General features: G+C 52.5%; 1 protein-coding gene across 1 annotated transcript in view; it reads left to right on the top strand.

The window, feature by feature from the left end:
- TMEM132B (transmembrane protein 132B) overlaps positions 1–21,448 on the top strand; it is an 816,836-nt gene that overhangs the window by 471,035 nt on the left and 324,353 nt on the right. The window lies entirely within an intron of this gene.

Below are 21,448 nucleotides of genomic sequence, written 5' to 3'. Positions count from 1 at the left end.
GCCTAGTGTCCTGTGATTCTCAGAACAGGCCCCACATGAGCCCTGCTGGTCTCAGCCTCAGAGTAACTTGCAACCACAGATGCCTATCACTCCCACACCAGAGACAATGCCATGCTCTGACTTGACTGTGACGGTACCATTCACCTGCCATACCCAGCCCTAGACTTCACCCACCATACCTGGAGCCCTAACATTCAACCAATATACCCTGGCCCTACATGAGCCCTGCTGGTCCCAGCTTCTGAGTAACTTGCAACCACAGAAGCCTGTCACTCCCACACCAGATACAATGCCATGCTCTGACCTGACTGTGGCTGTGGTGGTACCATTCACCTGCCATACCCCACCCTAGACTTCACCCACCTTACCCGGAGCCCTTACATTCACCCGCCATACCCAGCCCTAGACTTCACCCACCATACCCGGAGCCCTAACGTTCACCCGCCAAACCCTGGCGCTACCATTCAACCACCATGACCGTTCACCCGTCATGTACTGGGCCCTACAATTCACCTGCAATACCCTGAGTGCTAACAATCACCCACCAAACCTGGAGCCCTATCATTCACCCACCAAACCTGGAGCCTGAACATTCACCCGCCATACCTGTAGCCCTAACATTCACCCACCAAACCTGGAACCCTAACTTTCACCCGCCAAACCTGGAGCCCTAAAAATCACCCACCATACCTGGATCCCTAAAAATCACCCACCATACCTGGAACCCTAACATTCACCCGCCAAACCTGGAGCTCTAACATTCACCCACCATACCCAGCCCTAGACTTCACCCGCCAAACCTGGAGCTCTAACATTCAACCACCATACCTAGAGCCCTAACATTCACCCATCATACCTGGAGTTCTTACATTCAACCACCATACCTAGAGCCCTAACATTCACCCTCCATACCTAGAGCCCTAACATTCACCCACCATACCTGGAGCCCTTACATTCAACCACCATACCTGGAGCCCTAAAAATCAACCACCATACCTGGAGCCCTAACATTCAACCACCATACCTAGAGCCCTAACATTTACCCACCATACCTAGAGCCCTTACATTCACCCACCATACCCAGCCCTAGACTTCACCCACCATACCCGGAGCCCTTACATTCACCCGCCATACCTGGAGCCCTAAAAATCAACCACCATACCTGGAGCCCTAACATTCAACCACCATACCTAGAGCTCTAACATTCACCTACCATACCTAGAGCCCTTACATTCACCCGCTATACCCAGCCCTAGACTTCACCCACCCTACCCGGAGCCCTTACATTCACCCGCCATTCCCAGCCCTAGACTTCACCCACCATACCCAGAGCCCTAACATTCAATCACCATACCCGGAGCCCTAAGATTCACCCACCATACCCCGCCCTAGACTTCACCCACCATACCCGGAGCCCTAACATTCACCTGCCATACTCCGTCCTAGACTTCACCCACCATACCCGGAGCCCTAGACTTCACCCACCATACCCGGACCCTTACATTCACCCACCATACCCAGCCCTAGACTTCACCCACTATACCCGGAGCCCTTACATTCACCCGCCAAACCCCGCCCTAGACTTCACCCACCATACCCGGAGCCCTTACATTCACCCACCATACCCAGCCCTAGACTTCACCCACCGTACCCGGAGCCCTAACATTCACCCGCCAAACCCTGGCCCTACCATTCAACCACCATGACCGTTCACCCGTCATGTACTGGGCCCTACAATTCACCTGCAATACCCTGAGCCCTAACAATCACCCACCAAACCTGGAGCCCTAACATTCACCTGCCATACCTGGAGCCCGAACATTCACCCACCAAACCTGGAGCCCTAACATTCACCTGCCATACCCGGAGCCCTAACATTCACCCACCAAACCTGGAGCCCTTACATTCAACCACCATACCTGGAGCCCTAACATTCACCCGCCATACCCTGGCCCTACATGAGCCCTGCTGCTCTCAGCCCCTACGTAACTTGCAACCACAGAAGCCTGTCACTCCCACACAGATACAATGCCATTCTCTGACCTGACTGTAGCTATGGTGGTACCATTCACCTGCCACACCCCGCCCTAGACTTCACCCACCATACCCGGAGCCCTTACATTCACCCGCCATACCCAGCCCTAGACTTCACCCACCATACCCGGAGCCCTTACATTCACCCACCATACCCAGCCCTAGACTTCACCCACCATACCCGGAGCCCTTACATTCACCTGCCAAACCCCGCCCTAGACTTCACCCACCATACCCGGAGCCCTTACATTCACCCACCATACCCAGCCCTAGACTTCACCCACCGTACCCGGAGCCCTTACATTCACCCACCATACCCAGCCCTAGACTTCACCCACCATACCCGGAGCCCTTACATTCACCTGCCAAACCCCGCCCTAGACTTCACCCACCATACCCGGAGCCCTTACATTCACCCACCATACCCAGCCCTAGACTTCACCCACCGTACCCGGAGCCCTTACATTCACCCACCATACCCAGCCCTAGACTTCATGCACCGTACCCGGAGCCCTAACATTCACCCGCCAAACCCTGGCCCTACCATTCAACCACCATGACCGTTCACCCGTCATGTACTGGGCCCTACAATTCACCTGCAATACCCTGAGCCCTAACAATCACTCGCCAAACCTGGAGCCCTAACATTCACCTGCCATACCTGGAGCCCGAACATTCAACCACCATACCCGGAGCCCTAACATTCACCCACCAAACCTGGAGCCCTAACATTCACCCACCAAACCTGGAGCCCTATCATTCACCCACCAAACCTGGAGCCCTAACATTCACCTGCCATACCCGGAGCCCTAACATTCACCCACCAAACCTGGAGTCCTAACATTCAACCATCATACCTGGAGCCCTAACATTCACCCGCCATACCCTGGCCCTACATGACCCCTGCTGCTCTCAGCCCCTAAGTAACTTGCAACCACAGAAGCCTGTCACTCCCACACAGATACAATGCCATGCTCTGACCTGACTGTAGCTATGGTGGTACCATTCACCTGCCACACCCCGCCCTAGACTTCACCCACCATACCCGGAGCCCTTACATTCACCCACCATACCCAGCCCTAGACTTCACCCACCATTCCCGGAGCCCTAACATTCACCCGCCAAACCCTGGCGCTACCATTCAACCACTATGACCGTTCACCCGTCATGTACTGGGCCCTACAATTCACCTGCAATACCCTGAGCCCTAACAATAACCCACCAAACCTGGAGCCCTAACATTCAACCACCATACCCGGAGCCCTAACATTCACCCACCAAACCTGGAGCCCTATCATTCACCCACCAAACCTGGAGCCCTAAAAATCACCCACCATACCTGGAGCCCTAAAAATCACCCACCATACCTGGAACCCTAACATTCACCCACCATTGTACCTGGAGCTACATTATTAACCTGTCATTCCTGGAGCCCCACATTTCATCCACTATACCTGGAGACATACCATTCACCTATACCTCATGCCCACCCCTCTCCATCCATGCCTAGTGCCCACCCCTCTCCAGCCATACCTTTTGCTCACCTCTCTCCATCCATAACTAGTGCCCACCCCTTTCCCTCCATACCTAGTGCCCACCTCTCTCCATCCATACCTAGTGCCCACCCCTCCCCATCCATACCTAGTGCTCACCTCTCTCCATCCATACCTAGTGCCCACCCCTCTCCAGCCATACCTAGTGCCCACCTCCCTCCATCCATACCTAGTGCCCACCCCTCTCCATCCATACCTAGTGCCCACCCCTCTCCATCCATACCTAGTGCCCAACCCCTCTCTACCCATACCTAGTGCCCACACGCTCCATTCATCCCTAGTGCCCACACACTCCATCCATACCTAGTGCCCACACACTCCATCCATGTGTGTGGCCTGTCATATGCCCGGTGCCCTGCTGTTCTCTAACTAGGCCACATCTGGAAGCAGGCTGCCTGGCACTGATGACCCAAAGGGAAACCCGGGAAGGTTTAACTTTTCTTACTTTGGGGTCTTGCCCCATGCTCCTTGAGGCCGTTGAGGGCGCTAATGGCTGTGGCTGTTATAAATGACGGGGGGGTGTAATTGAGGTTTGTGAAGTGTTTGGTCTTTATAAAAAAAAAGTAGCTGCTTTTAACTCAAACATGAAATGAATCTTTATACCCCATTGTGCCGATATTTGAATGGACGAGCTGCGCACCCCCTCTTTATACCCCAGTGTAGTTATGTTTGAAAGGTGAGGAGGGAGCTGTGCACCCCCTCTTTATACCCCAGTCTGGTCATGCTTGAAAGGGTGAGGAGTGAGCTGCGCACCCCCTCTCCATACCCCAGTGTGGCCATGTTTGAAAGGTAAGGAGGGAGCTGCGCACCCCCTCTGTATACCCCAGTGTGGCCATGTTTGAAAGGTAAGAAGGGAGCTGCTCACCCCCTCTTTATACCCAGGTGTGGCCATGTTTGAATGGGCAAGGAGCGAGATGCACACCCCCTCTTAAACCCCAGTGTGGCCATGTTTGAAGGGTGAGGAGCGAGCTGCGCACCCCCTCTTTATACCCCATTGTGGCCATGTTTGAAAGGGCGAGGAGCGAGCTGCGCACCCCCTCTTTATACCCCAGTGTGGTCAAGTTTGAAAGGGCAAGGAGAGAGCTGCGCACCCCCTCTTTATACCCCAGTGTGTGGAGACTCTGCAGTCGTAAAGATACTACTTGTAAAATTCCTTTGTGAATTGCAAAAAAAAACATCATTCCCCGAGACTCCACAGCAGTTAGTCAAGGAAGGTACACGAAGAGGAGTCAATCCACCTTACCGGTTATGCGCAGAGGGTCTCGGAATTAGGGTCTCTTCATTCACTCTGTGGGGGAGGGGGGCTTACCTTGTTTAACTCTGGAACCAACAGGGGAAGACAGGCTCCCTGTAATGTCCCCTCCTCGAGTGTTCCCAGCACTTAGGACAGAGACGAGTTTACTTCAGGTGCTGCAGTGCTTGCAGTTGTCATTTGCATACTTTAATTACTGCAGGTATTAAAATCACTGACCGCATACGGGAGATGACTGGAGGTTCAGAGTGATAATGGGTTTCAGATTGGTGTCTGTAATTCCATCCTCAGAAGATCAACACAAAAGTAAGAAAAATCTGGTGTTAATAAGGACGATGAGTCCCTGCGACAGGTGCAGTGTCTGGCATCAAATAATGGGTAACACGCCGGACCTTACTCCACACAAGCTTGCATCGACATGCCAAGCCTGACTCCACGCTTACTGACATCGACACGCCAAGCCTGACTCTACGTGTGCTGGCAACAAAAGGTGTGTGATGCACCAGAACTGACTCCACATGTGCTGGCATCGACATGAACAAGCCTGACTCCACACGTGCTTGCATCGACATGCCAAGCCTGACTCCACCTGTGCAGGCATCGACACGCCAAGCCTGACTCCACGTGCACTGGCATCGAAATGTGGGTGACACAAGCGGCCTCACTCCATGTGTACTGGCAACAAAAGGTGTGTGACAAGCCAGAACTGACTCCACCCGTGCTGGCATCGACACGCCAAGCCTGACTCCACACGTGCTGGCATCGACACGAACAGGCCTGACTCCACGTGTGCTGGCAACAAAAGGTGTGTGATACACCAGAACTGACTCCACACGTGCTGGCACCCACATGCCAAGCCTGACTCCACGCATGCTGGCATTGATAGGTGTGTGGAACACCAGGCTTGACTCCACGCGTGCTGGCATTGAAAAGTGGGTGACAGACCAAGCCTGACTCCACGTGTGATGACATATAAAGGTGTGTAGCACACCAGGCCTGACTCCATGTGTGCTGACATCGAAATGTGTGTGACACACCAGGCCTGACTGCACGTGTGCTGGCATCAAAAGGTGGGTGCATGCTAAGCCTAACTGTCCGTGTGCTGCTCGGCTTTGCAGCCTTTGGGGGGTTATCATCATCTTGGAGGGAGGCTGCGCTCCTTCTGCAGCCCTACCGTCCATTTGTGTCCTTTTAGTGGTGACCCCATGTTCCTGGGGCCATGACAAGCTCAAAACAAGTAGATTTTATGCTCAACCCTGGTCCAGGCCATGCAAGGCATTATCGGGGGCTCTTCGCTGGAGTGGGAATTTATATGAGCAGCTCTCCCCCTGCACTGGGGAGAGCCACGTTGCTGCCTGAGTGAGTTTACCACCTTGGGGATGTCCAGTCCCACCTTGACACCCCCCACACAAGGTAAGTCCCTCATTGGTGGACGACACAGGGAGCCCACCCCTGGCCACCCCACCAGCTCCCAGTGCAGCCAGCACCTTCACGTGCTGCCACAGGAGCCGGCTGTGCATTTCCCATCTGGCCGCTCCTGAGAGCAGATGTGTTGGGTGCTATGGCTGGGTGGGCCACAGGGTGAGTGTGGCCACACTCCCCGCCTTCTTTGCACCCTTGTGACCCAAGGACGGGATGCTGGACCCCATTGTGCACCTTCACAAGGAGCATGACAACGCTCCTTGGCTTCATCTTCTTCGTGGGGCCCGGGATAGGGTCCTGGGACCCTCCAGCCATCTTCACGGGGGTGCAACAGCATCCCCCGCCTTTACTTCTGTGTGGGGCCCTGGGATGGGGTCCAGGACCCCTCTCCACCATCTTCACGGGGAGCACGACGGAGCTCCTCGGCTTCTGCATTGGCAGCTGGCCCCCCCACAGCCAGCAGCAATCTTCATGGGGGAGGGGTGACAGCCCCCCTCAGCTTATCTTTTTTTGCAGGGTCCTGGCATGGGACTGGGTCCCCCTTTTCCATATTCTCAGGGAGCGCAATGGCATCCCCAGTCTTACCTTATTTATGGGGCCCTGGGATTGGGTCGGGCCCCTCAGGCCATCTTCGTGGGTGATGCAATGGCATTGCCCTGCTTATCTTCCTTGTGGGACCCTGGAATGAGGTCCTGTGCCCCTCACCTTGGATGGAGCATGACAGCGCTCTTTTGTTACTACCTTTTCTCACCAGGGATGTTCGATGGCACTCTTCTTTGGGGCAGACCCCAGGCCCCGGCCACCTCATGGGCAACATTGGCATCAGAGTCCCACAAGCTTTGCTGCTGCTCTTCCCCGGGGGGTGAAAGGTCACATACCTTCCACTGGGGATATCTCGGGCCCCCGTGGGCCAATCTCATTGATCTTAGTGTGTTTCATTCCTGGTGGTGAGTCCTTGCCACCAGGAGCACTTTCTTCAGGCCTACTGGCCTAGAAGGTTTCCCAAATTGGTGGGGATCCAGTCCCACTGACTCTCTGCAGCAGTCTTCCTTCTGGGTGCCTTCTTTTAGTCTGGGCAGCATGTTCTCCTTTCGCCCAGGCTCAGTCTTTGCCCCAACTTGTCCTCCGAGGGGTAGGTGTGCTAGCTCACCTGGCCCTGCAGTGTGCCACTGGGTCTGGGGTCATTCAGGGACAGAGTACTTGCCCCAGTGGGCAGTCATGGGGTTCTTCCTTCCAGTTGTCCATGACGCCCGTCTTCAGTCCCAGTGTCCTGCAGAGAAGCACAGAGAGAGAGCCCTCCCACGTGCAGTGATTGGCCTTAATCCTGAGCTGAGTCAGACAAAGATGGCATTCCTGGGTAACCCATAAGCTGGACAGATCTGCTTTTGTAACCTACGGCATCATTCCTTTCATGCAGGTCACGGTGTACATTGGTGCCACTCTGGAGTCTGTGGACCCTGGGGAGCTGAAGCCCTGGGCTAACGTTTCCCATTGGCATATGATGCTGTGTCACTACAGTGAAAACAGTGAACACACTGACTATCCCTCACATGTGTACAGCTATATCATGAGGCCTACTCCAGGTCAGCACCCGCTCGGCATGGTCCCTTCTGAGCCAGGCCACCTAAGCACAGTTCTTAGGCTGCGCACGCCAGGAATCCTCCCTGTGCAGCCCTCACACGGTGCACACAAGTGTGCACACGCGATCGCGTGTAACCAGCCATAGGCCTCCGACCCTTGCTGCCTCATAGCAGCCTTTGCTTAACAAGGAGGCACTGGCGGTAAACATGCTCCGTCAATTTTACTATACGTTTACTGTGAGTGAGTCCCAAACTATGAGGTTCCCTCACAGTAAATCAAGTGATCCAAAAGCAAAAAAACATGGTGGACCAGATAGTCAGAAGTGTCCTCTCACAGCCTGACTCCACCCATGCTGCCCAGCTCTATTCATGTATAAAGGCGTGTGGCACACCAAGCCTGACCACATGTACTTGCATGGAAAGGTGGGTGACGAGCCAGGCCTGACTCCACAACACGGAACGATCGAGCAGTTCAAGGAGTGACTCAATGGAAGAAATGTACATTTGAGGCCGGTGGCCACTCTAACACAAAAGTTGGAGGAGAAGCATTATCCACAGAGTATTATCGCAAAAGCCAGAAAAGGTTCCTGGAATGTCCCGAGACAAGCTCGCCTTGATACAGATTCTAGAGACTACGGATGCCTTGATTTGTGTCAGCACATATAGGGGGTTATTACAGCTTTGGAGGAGGTGTTAATCCGTCCCAAAAGTGACGGTAAAGTGACGGATATACCACCAGCCGTATTACGAGTCCATTATATCCTATGGAACTCGTAATACGGCTGGTGGTATATCCGTCACTTTACCGTCACTTTTGGGACGGATTAACACCTCCTCCAAAGTTGTAATAACCCCCATAATTCCTCGTCAAATGAAATCAACTGGATCATTCACAAAAATTGGAGAATGTTAACATCAAATAAACTGTCCTTTCAAAATCATTGTTTTTTTTAAAAAGGAATAAAAGTATAAACGATACTCTGGTTATTACGAGTTTAGTTAGTTTGAGCACGAATGCCAAGTCACCCTTTGGGGGTCTTCCCCCAGTGGTTGGACATTGCTCTTGGGGGAACTGCATGAATTGCAACTTGACAAGTCCATCCAAGATTCCAGACTTAGGGCTCAGGACCCAGTGGGAACAGAGAACCCACATGAACAGTAACAGTGATCACGTGGTAAATTTGATCCTGTGCCCATGTGGGTTACGATATGTGGGCATGAAATGAAACATACATTTATATAGCGTGGCTTATGACCCGTGAGGGTCTCAAGGCGCTATCCATGGGCACAGGGAGATTAAGTGATTTGCCCAGAATCACAGGATGTTGCGCTGATGCCGAGAGTCGAACACGGATCTCCGGTTCCCGAGGACGTCGCTCTGACCGTTTCACTACATCCTCTCCCATGTCAGCAAGAAAACGAAAGATCAGGATATGGGAGCATAGAAGCACGATCCGGTGTGAGACTAACGGAGCAGGCTAACAGCCCAATATCTTGGAAAGAGCTGTAGTGATAGCGGCTTCATGTGGACTGTGATTGAGAAGATCCAAACCCCTATGAGAACTACCCAAACCCTGTTCGAGAAGGGTCAGAGAGGGTCCAATAAAGTGGGGCTGAATGATGATATACCTTGGCATCAGTTGAACCCTTGCTAAATTGAAGGAACCTTAACATATTACCTGGTGCCGGTTACATAAAACGTTTCCTTGGGGGTATGTGCCTGAACAGCTGGCTTTTTAAAGGAATGTTAACAACATATATCATGTCACAGACCTCTGAGCCCTGGTGCCCTCAACGGGCCACTTATGTATTTTTGGCACCATAAGAAGATGTGCCCATTTGTTGATGTGAGCCCCCCTCCGCTCATGTTACAGGACCACTTAGTGTGAGAGGGACTCATTACGAGAAGCACACACCCACATGCATGCTGTGCGCTCCCCTCTCCTCAATTCACAGGACTACAGGTCCCAGTACCCACTTCGGGCCATCGGCTGGTTCTGGGCACATCAAGTGGAAGACGCATCACTGGGAGAATATGTGCCCCCTTCCCCTCATGTTATAGGACTACGTTTCCCAGCGCCCCCGGAGGTGGTGTCCATCGTGCAAAGCCAGACAGGATGCGTGGCGTCATGCCTTGTGTGTCACATGCCCTGATATATGTGCAGAGCCGGGCAGCACACATCGAGTCCGGCCTGCTGTGCCACACACCTTGATGTATGTGCAGAGCCGGGCGGCACACATGGAGACAGGCCAGGTTTGCCACACGCCTTGATGTATGTGCAGAGCTGGGCAGCACACATGGAGTCAGGCCTGGTGTGCCACATGCCTTGATATATGTGCAGAGCTATGCAGCACACATGGAGTCAGGCTTAGTGTGCCACACACCTTGATGTATGTGCAGAGCTATGCAGCACACATGGAGTCAGGCCTGGTGTGCCACACTCCTTGATGTATGTGCAGAGCCATGCAGCACACATGGAGTCAGGCCTTGTGTGTCACACACCTTGATGTATATGCAGAGCCGGGCAGCACACATGGAGTTAGGCCAGGTGTGCCACACACCTTGATGTATGTGGAGAGCTGGGCAACACACATGGAGTCAAGCCAGGTGTGCCACATGCCTTGATGTATGTGCAGAGCCGGGCAGCACACATGGAGTCAGGCCAGGTGTGCCACACACTTTGATGAGTGTGCAGAGCCGGGCAGCACACATGAAGTCAGGTCGGGTGTGCCACATACCTTGATGTATGTGCAGAGCCGGGCAGCACATCTGGAGTCAGGCCATGTGTGCCACACACCTTGATGTATGTGCAGAGCTGGGCAGCACACATAGAGTCAGGCCAGGAGTGCCACACGCCTTGATGTATGTGCAGAGCTGGGCAGCACACATGGAGTCAGGCCTGGTGTGCCACATGCCTTGATATATTTGCAGAGCTATGCAGCGCACATGGAGTCAGGCCTGGTGTGCTATATGCCCTGATATATGTGCAGAGCCGGGCAGCACACATGGAGTCAGGCTTGGTGTGCCACACTCCTTGATGTATGTGCAGAGCCATACAGCACACATGGAGTCAGGCCTTGTGTGTCACACACCTTGATATAGGTGCAGAGCCGGGCAGCACACATGGAGACAGGCCTGGTGTGCCACACACCTTGATGTATGTGCAGAGCCCGGAAGCACACATGGAGACTGGCCTGGAGTGCAACATACCTTGATATATGTGCAGAGCCGGGCAGCACACATGGAGACAAGCCTGGTGTGCAACATCCCATAATATTTGTGCAGAGCCATGCAGCACACGTGGAGTTAGGCCAGGCGTGACCCACACCTTGATGTATGTGGAGAGCCGGGCAGCACACAAGGAGTCAGGCCTGGTGTACCCCATGCCTTGATATATTTGCAGAGCCGGACAGCACACATGAAGTCAGGCCGGGCGTGTCACACACCTTGATGTATGTGCAGAGCCGGGCAGCACACCTGGAGTCAGCCAGGTGTTCCCCACACCTTGCTGTATATGCAGAGCCGGGCAGCACACATAGAGTCAGGCCAGGTGTGCCACACACACCTTGATGTATGTGCAGAGCTGGGCAGCACACATGAAATCAGGCCTGGGTTGCCACACTCCTTGATATATGTGCAGAGCCATGCAACACACATGGAGTCAGACCTGGCGTGCCACCCGCCTTGATATATGTGCAGAGCTGAGCGACACACTTCGATTCAGGCCTGGTGTACCACACACTTTGATATATGTGCAGAGCCGGGCAGCACACATGGAGTCAGGCTAGGTGTGCCACACACTTTGATGTATGTGCAGAGTCAGGCAGTATGTGGAGTCAGGCTTAGTGCCCCACACACTGATGCATTTGCAAAGCTGTGGAGCATGTGTAATCAGGCTTTTTGTGCAACATACATACAAGCCTGTACAGAGGCGCAGGCAGAGTGGAGTCAGACTAGGTGCTCCACCCAACTTGATGCATGTGCAGAGCCAGGCAGTATGCGGAGTTGGTCTTAGCCTGTCGCACACCTTGAAGCATGTGAAGATCCGCGGAGCACCAGTGCAGAGGTATTATATATGGGCCAGAAAGTACACGTAAACCATAGGTTATGTGTAGAATCGGTGCAGACACACCAAGCAATGGGCTAGCAGCATGCGTGACCACAGGCCTATCCCCACACCTTGCACACCTTGATGCATGTACAGAGTCAGGCTTAACATCACCCACTGATGCGTGTGTAGAGCTGTGGAACATGTGTAGTCTGACTTAATGTGCCATGCACCTTGATGTATGTGCAGAGCTTTACAGTAGAGTGGATCAGTCTTAGTATGCCACACACTTTGAAGCCTGTGAAGAGTCAGGCAGTATGTGGAGTCAGGCCAGGTGTACCACACACCTTGATGTATGTGCAGAGCTGGGCAGCACACATGGAGTCAGACCAGGTGTGCCACACACCTTGATGTATATGCAGAGTCAGGCAGTATGTGGAGTAAGGCCTAGCGCCACACAGTGATGCATGTGCAGAGCTGTGGAGCATGTGTAGTCAGGCTTGGTGTGCCACACACCTTGAAGCATGTGAAGAGTCAGGCAGTATGTGGAGTCAGGCCAGGTGTGCCACACACCTTGATATATGTGCAGAGCTGGGCAGCACACATGGAGTCAAGCCAGGTGTGCCACACACCTTGATGTATGCGCAGAGTCAGGCAGTAGGTGGAGTCAGGCCAGGTGTGCCACACACCTTGATGTATGTGCAGAACCTGGCAGCACACATGGATTCAGGCAAGGTGTGCCACACCCCTTGATGTATGTGCAGAGTCAGGCAGTATGTGGAGTCAGGCCTAGCACCACATATTGATGCATGTGCAGAGCTGTGGAACATGTGTAGTAAGCCATGCACCTTGATGCATGTGCACAGGTTTGCAGTAGAGTGGAGTCAGTCTCGGCATGTCACACACCTTGAAGCATGTGAAGATCTGTGGACCACCTGTGCAGCGGTATCATGTATGGGGCCAGACATACACTTAAAGCTAATGGTCCCAGGAACTCTGGCTTACAATGAAACGCCTCCAATAGGAATACAGGCTGAATATTGGATTGTGGCAAATCAGAGCCCTCCAAAACTATCTCCTAACTCACCCACTTTAGGTATCAAGGACCAAGCTCAGATGCATCCTCTTTCAGAGGTGTGCCGGTGCAAGGGACCATCAAACAGTGTTGATGACTGATAAAGCAATCTATGTTCATGCCTTAGCTGAGCTCAGTAAGAGGAGATCCAAAGACACCAGAAACAAATGGCTCAGTGCCATCTTGTGCCCAGACACATGTGCCACAGGCTCGCCCGGGCACATTGCCAGGTTTCATCTTGTGCCAGTCACACCTGCTGCAGGCTGGCCCGGGCACATGTGCCAGGTGTCATGTTGTGCCAGACACATCGGCTGCAGGCTGGCCGGGTACATGGCCAGGTGCCATCTTGTGCCCAGGCACATCTGCCGTAAGCTGGGCCAGACGCATGGCTAGATGCCATCTTGTGCCCAGACACATCTGCCGCAGCCTGGCTCAGGCACATAGCTAGGTGCCATCTTGTGCACAGGCACATCTGCCGCAGGCTGGCCCAGACACATCGCTAGGTGTCATCTTGTACCAGACACACCTGGCGCAGGTTGGCCCGGAAACATGGCCCGGCACCATCTTGCACCAGACACATCTGGTGCAGGCTGGCCCAGAAACATGGCCCGGCACCATCTTGTGCTGGATACATCTCCCGCAGGCTGGCCCGGAAACACAGCCCAGCATCATCTTGTGCCCAGACACATCCACTGCAGGGTGGCCCAGGTACATTGCCAGGCACCATCTTGTGCCCAGACACAGCCACCGAAGTTTTGGTCTGGGCACATGTCCAGACACCATCTTGTGCCTAAACAGATCTGCTGCAGGCTGGCCCAGGCACATGGCCAGGTGCCATCTTGTGCCCAGACACATCTGCCACAGGCTGGTCCGGGCATATGGCCAGGCACCATCTTGTGCAAGGTGTCATCTTGTGCCAGACACACCTGCCACAGGCTGGCCCGGGCACATGACCAGGCACCATCTTGTGCCCAGACACATCCGTCGCAGGCTGGCCTGGGCACATGGCCAGGTGCCATCTTGTGCCAGGCACATCTGCCGCAGGCTGTCCTACGCACAGGGTTTGGTGCAAGCTACTGTCTGCCCCCAGAGACTCAGAGCAGTTTATCTTCAACATGGATGAAACATCTCCGGGTGAGAACATGGCAGACCTCAAACACACCCAATCCTGAGCCGAGGGTCTGTTAATTTACTAACAGGCCAGGGCAGGCATGATAGGGCTGTTAATACTCTATCACACTAGGTCACCTGGTGGCCAGGAGATTGACCACTACCTCTCTTATCATCATTCCTTTCCTCTTTTGGGGGGGGGGCGGGACTCTCCATTCCACATTCCCGCTGTATTCCCCTTTTCTCTATTATAAGGGCTGCTCTTTGCCCCTGTGAACTTCTTTCCTTCCTACAACTTCCCTTCTCCTCTTCTTCTTGTAATATACTTTCTTCCCTTGACACCCCCATGTTCATTCTTTACCAATATCTTTACTTATTTGACCCCATTCTGTACCATCCAACATGTTCTGTCCTCTGCCCTTCTACCGCCCTCTCCTCTTCCACCCGCCACCGTCTTTACAAACCACTAGCGCCCTCACCCCAGGACAGGAGTGACCTGGAAGCATGTGCCGGAAGTAGGGAGGCAATTCCCGCAGCACCGGAAGGCGCGGTTCCAAGGAGAAAAGCATCTTTCCAATGGATAAAAAAGCATTTGCAATGCAATGGGTTTCGCATTTGCTCGAGTCAGAACTATTAGCGTTGTAAACTCCTAAATGTATTATTCTTGCCACATAAATTGAAAGAAAAAAAATTAGCACAATCGTGCTTTGTAAAACCCAGAGCGATCACGCTGCATGGAAAATAAAAAGATAAAGTAGTGCAGAAACCAGTCTGAAAACATTGAGCCTCGTATGTTTTCAGTAGTTGGCCAGTGCGCTCGAGGAGGGCTAATTACCGGAAAAGGCATTATGTATGAATCCCTTTCACTAATGAAGTCAAGCGTATTTAGAAAGGCAAGCCCACGAACCAATGAAAGTGACAGACATGACATGGGCGTGGTTACAAGCCCAAAGAGAGACTACAACAGGGACGGATCGCTTGTGCGCTCGACCCTAAAAAGTTGGCTTGAGTGGACACAGGCCTCCCAGTTTACTCCTGCCACTGACAGGAGTAAATCCCCACCCACGCTCTGGGTGATTTTATGCCTTGGACAGTTTAGAAATATCCACAAAGAGGGCTGAAATGCAGAGCAGGCTCTAGGGCGGTGCGGCCGGTGCCACCGCACCAGGTGCTGACTTTGGGTGGGGGTGCATGTTAACATGTGTATTATGGTTTTAACACCACCTGCTGCCTGCGTTCCTTGTCTCAGCAATTTTCAGGCAACAATACCAATGTCAAGATAACTCCGGTGATTAATGTTCTTCCTGGAGAGAGATCGGAGTTTTGTCTGGTGGAAGTTTTGACTCATGGTGATTACTGGGATCTGGGGACCACTAAGTGAATCATTATTGGAATTTGGGGACTCCCACTGTATCATTATTGCAAACCTGGGACCCCCACTGAATCATTATTGGAACCTGGGAACCTTCACTGAATCATTAATGGAACCTGGAGAGCCCTCCAACTAAATCAGTACTGGAACCCAGGAACCCCCGCTGAATCATTACTGGAACCCGGGGACCCCCATCACTGAGTCATTACTGGAACCCAGGGACCCCCGTCACTGAATTATTACTGGAACTCCCCACTGAATCATTGCTGGAACCTGGGCACCCCCCACTGAATCATCACTGGAACCCAGGGACCCCCCTCCCCACTGAATCATTACTGGAACCCGGGGACCCCCCAGTGAATCATTACTGGAACCCGGGACCCCCCCCCACTGAATTATTACTAGAACCTTGGGACCCCTCCCACTGAATCATTACTGGAACCCCGGGACACCCCTCACTGATTCATTACTGGAACCCGGGGTCCCCTCCCACTGAATCATTACTGGAACTTGGGGATCCCCCACCCCCACTGAATCATTACTGGAACCCGGGTCCCCCCCACTGAATCATTACTGGAACCTGGGGATCCCCCCACTGAATCATTACTGGAACCCAGGGACCCCTCACTGAATCATTACTGGAACCCTGGGACCCCCACTGACTCATCACTGGAACCCGGAGACCTCCTGCCTCCACTGAATCAGTACTGGAACCCGGGGACCCTCCCACTGAATCATTACTGGAACCCGGGGACCCCTAGCACTGAATCATTACTGGAACCCCCGGGGCCCCCACTGAATCATTACTGGAACCTGGGGACCCCCCCACTGAATCATTACTCAAGCTAGGACCCCCACTGAATCATTACTGGAAACCGGGGACCTCCTACTGAACCATTACTGGAACCCGGGGACCCCCGCACTGAATCATTACTGGAACCCGGGGACCCCCGCACTGAATCATTACTGGAACCTGGGGATCCCCCCACTGAATCATTACTGGAACCCAGGGACCCCTCACTGAATCATTACTGGAACCCTGGGACCCCCACTGACTCATCACTGGAACCCGGAGACCTCCTGCCTCCACTGAATCAGTACTGGAACCCGGGGACCCTCCCACTGAATCATTACTGGAACCCGGGGACCCCTCGCACTGAATCATTACTGGAACCCCCGGGGCCCCCACTGAATCATTACTGGAACCTGGGGACCCCCCCACTGAATCATTACTCAAGCTAGGACCCCCACTGAATCATTACTGGAAACCGGGGACCTCCTACTGAACCATTACTGGAACCCGGGGACCCCCGCACTGAATCATTACTGGAACCCGGGGACCCCCGCACTGAATCATTACTGGAACCTGGGGATCCCCCCACTGAATCATTACTGGAACCCAGGGACCCCTCACTGAATCATTACTGGAACCCTGGGACCCCCACTGACTCATCACTGGAACCCGGAGACCTCCTGCCTCCACTGAATCAGTACTGGAACCCGGGGACCCTCCCACTGAATCATTACTGGAACCCGGGGACCCCTCGCACTGAATCATTACTGGAACCCGGGGACCCCTCGCACTGAATCATTACTGGAACCCCCGGGGCCCCCACTGAATCATTACTGGAACCTGGGGACCCCCCCACTGAATCATTACTCAAGCTAGGACCCCCACTGAATCATTACTGGAAACCGGGGACCTCCTACTGAACCATTACTGGAACCCGGGGACCCCCGCACTGAATCATTACTGGAACCCGGGGACCCCCGCACTGAATCAGTACTGGAATCCGAGGACCCCCACTGAATCAGTACTGGAATCCGAGGACCGAGGTGTAAACATTGTCGATGATTTGAACCACAAAACAATACACAAAAATACAGAAACATTCCTCAAACACATACACAATTGAGAACACATTTTATTACATCTGCAAACAAATATAAATAAAAATAAAAACATTTTAATAGGAGGGTTGGAGCTTTTCTAGAGTCAATTGAGGCCACACATCGTCCATACTTTGTTCTGTTTGATGCACATGCACGGCTCCTGCAAATCTACCTGAGGATTCTCATTTAGCCTCCAATTTCAAATTCCTGGACATTTACACTATGTTTTACAATTTTCATTTGTACGTTTAGCCACTTAATTTATAAAAACTTTATTAATCTGTTAATATTATTTAATTTTCTAAGCAGACGGGACCAGCTGAGTAGGCTTCACGGACCCCCAGGGGTCCCTGGACCACAGTTTGGGAACTACTGCTGTAGAGCCCACCCCCTGGCCCAGAGCTACCCCCCACCAGTTCTCATTTCTTGCAAACAGACCGTTCATCTGTGTGGTCTCAAATGCATCTTTTCTTTCCTTTGAATCGTCATCTCTGAGATTTAAAGGCGCCACGTGGTGCTCACTCAAAGCCAAGGCTGCAGAGGGGCTTCTGCAGACATTAAAGGGTCTGAGCAATCAGTAGGAATATCTATAATGCTGCAAGCTCGGCCAGATCCCTGTCAGATTAGTGACAACTTTGCCTTAGTTTGTTTCCTGGATTTTACAATGTGAGACCCAGGCCCAGAAGGGCACAGTCTTCCCGCGCTTCCATGAACTTAGACTCTGTACGTGATATGTGTGAGCAGTATTGGGGTGTCTCTGGCCCTTATATCCCTTTTTAGGTTTTGCATAGGCAGCGCATGTGCTGTCTCTGCAAGACATGTTGTATACACACAGTGGGCTTACAGCCCCCCTAAAGCTTACCATTGGTTAGCTTAGGTGTCACTCTCATTTCCTTCGTCTCAGTTTGTCCTGGCACGCGGGGGTCATTTCCTCCTATGTTTGACCCTCCCCTGGAGCAAGGAGCAAACACTCTTGTCTGTCCTCTGCTCTTTCTCATTTACTTGTTTCTTTGTGTTCCAACACTCTATAAGAGTGCTTGTGTTTTCAGTATTTCCCCCTATCTTGGAGTCCATGTAGTTTTTTTTGCCTCCCATCCCCTACTCTGTACTCTACACCACTGCACTCTACTCTGCACCAGTCTACTCTACTTTGCACCACTCTACACCACTGCACTCTGTCACTGCACACCACTGCACTCTACTTGCACCACTCAACCCCACCGCTCTCTACGCCACTCCATTCTGTGCCACTGCACTCTATTCTGCACCACTCTATTCCTCTGCACTCTACTCTGTACCACTCTATGCCACTGCACTCTAGGCCACTGCACTCTACTCTGGACCACTCTACACCACTGTACTCTACTCGGCACCATTGTACTCTGCCACTGCACTCTAAGTCACGCAAACCTACTCTGCATCACTCTACTCTATGCCACTGCACTCTGCACTACTGTACTCTGTGCCACTGCACTCTTAGCTGCACTGTACTCTTCACTACTGCACTCTACGTCACTCTGTTCTGCACCTTTCTACTCTATGTTCCTGTACTCTACACCACTGCACCCTATGTCACTGCACTCTACTCATTGGAATGGCACTCTATGCCACTCTACCCTGCACCACCCTATTCTACGCCACTGCACTCTACTCCACTCTACTCCTCACCACCATACTCTATGCCACCCTACTCTTCACCACTGTACTCTGTGCTACTCCACCCCACTTCTACTTACACCACTCCACACCACTGCCCTCTGCCACTTCACTCTATGCTACTCCTCACCACTCCATGCCACTTCACTCTATGCCACTCTATGCCAGTCCATGCCGTTCTATGCCACTCTACTCTACTCTACACCACTGTATCCCACTCTACGCCAGGCCACTCCACACAGTGCCACACTACCCTACTCCATGCTGCACCACTCTATGGCACTCTAATTTATGCCCTTCTATTCTAATCCCCTCTACTATTTGCCACTCCCAGCTACACTACTTCACTCGATACCAATCCGCAACACTCTACGCCATGCCACTCCACTCCACTGTAGTGGACCCTACACCTCTCTACTCCAATCAGTTTCACTCTCTGCCAATCACCTTTATGTCACTGTACTCTACACCACTCTTCTCTACGCCACGCTACTCTACCTGCTGCACTGTACGCCACTCCAAGCCACTCTTCTCCACTCCGCACCACACTAGCCCTTTCCTCTACTGTACGCTGCTGTACAACATGATGAAAAGACATTGGCAAAGCCAATAGCTCTCACATAGGCGATACCTATTGTCTTTGCCAATGCTTGTTAGGTCTTGCCTACAGACAGCTTTTGGTTCTTAGTTTTAAGTAGGCCAGGAGTGAACCAGTGCTGCTGCTCAGTCCTGCAACAGCTGACTCCTTACAAGCCTAGCTCTGACCTCTTCCTACTTGTACTAATTCCTTGTTACATCTCTTGGACTCGCAGCGCTATGAGAAGTTCCAGCCTTCTCGTCTCTCTATCTTAGATCACTTCTACCTTCCTTTCAGCTTCCACTAGCACTTTATTAACTATGGACTCAATTTCTCTTAGTTCCAAGATCTTGCCTGTTTGCAATGGGGTCAGGGTGAGTAAGTTACACACCAAAAATAACCAGTGCCCACCCCTGGTACCTTGGCACAGAGCAGTCAGGCTTATCCTCAGAGGTCATGTGTAAAGAGTTTGTGCAACACACACTCACAAGCGACACAATAAACACACCACAAAAGAGTCTCTGCAAAGGATGTACAAAAATACATAGGGTATATTGTATATCACATGGACCAAAATGACATTATTCATAAATACTGTGCGTTCTTACAAATCCTGAGTCCGTACTCATTAGCTTGGCTATGCAAGCATCTCAATGCAATACGTCACAACTTCAGGGCATGAAGCGCAGCAGGAGGGGTATATCAGAATATATATGAACCCCCAGGTATCCTCACATATTATCAAAAACACATGAGGCATGATAGGGGTGCACATCCCACATATACAAGGATCCGCATGATACAGATCACAAACCAATCATACAGGGACTGTACCCTCAAAGTACAGGACCCCCAGCAGGCAAGTACAGACATAGGCCCAGTAGTCTGAAAGGACAAAGTACAACAGTAACACAAGGTCAGTAGTCACCTTGGTGCCTGTCCCGCACCGTATTATAGAGGACACAAACATCAATCACCCCCTTATTATCATAATACGGGGGCCCTACCTGCACCGTATTAAAGGAGACACATACTTCAATCGCAGCATTATTATCATTATATGGAGGGCACCGGGTGACTTCTTTCAAGGATGGAGGCAAATAGAACACTCGTAGGCCACAGGAGCACCTGTAGGCCTCCTACACAAGGTGCAGTAATGTTGATAACCTCATACTCTTGAATGCGGGAAGGTGATGGCCTCCTGTGTGCTCTTGCCCCACCAGACTACATTGATCCTGGTGCGCCCACCGTCCATGGGCTACTGCACTTGCCGCAAGTATGCGGTGCAATTGCTGAAGTAAGCGTAGTCTTCCCTTTGCCCAAAACCAAGGCCAGACCACCTGCAAAGAATGGTAGGAGTTTACCTGACGCATCCCTCCGACACGTGTGCTGCCTATTTCCAATATTTCCCCTGGGGCTGCACTGACTTTTGAGGTGCCGTACCTGCAGGAGTGCAAGACTGCTGAAAGGCTGCCCTGGGGCTCCCAGGGTCCAGATTCAATGACAACCACCTTCCTTCCCAGCCGACGAACACAAGTCAATGCTGGTCTCCTCCACTCTGCAGGGGAAGCGCGACCTTATTAAGGGGATTTCTCATGGACAGTGTCATTGCTTATGGCAGGGAGGTGATGCTGTGGGGAAGCACTCATCTCTCTTGACATTGTATGTTGCGGACCCCTCACTGGGGGGGGGGGAGGGGTGCGTCTGGGAAGATCCAGCCACTGCTGCTTCGTAAGAATCACGGAGCGCCCATTGACGAACTTGCTGCTGGGGCTGGGTCTCGATGGGGAGAAATGTAGAAAAACACTTCCAGCTGGATCAGGGCCCAGCACTCACTACGCGCTGATGGAGGAACCTTAGGGAAGGTCTTCCTGG

This window comes from Pleurodeles waltl, chromosome 11 (assembly GCF_031143425.1).
Source record: "Pleurodeles waltl isolate 20211129_DDA chromosome 11, aPleWal1.hap1.20221129, whole genome shotgun sequence".
NCBI classification, from domain to species: domain Eukaryota; kingdom Metazoa; phylum Chordata; class Amphibia; order Caudata; family Salamandridae; genus Pleurodeles; species Pleurodeles waltl.
The sequence above is the reverse complement of the archived record's forward strand: the minus strand, read 5'-3'. Positions and strand labels throughout refer to the sequence as shown.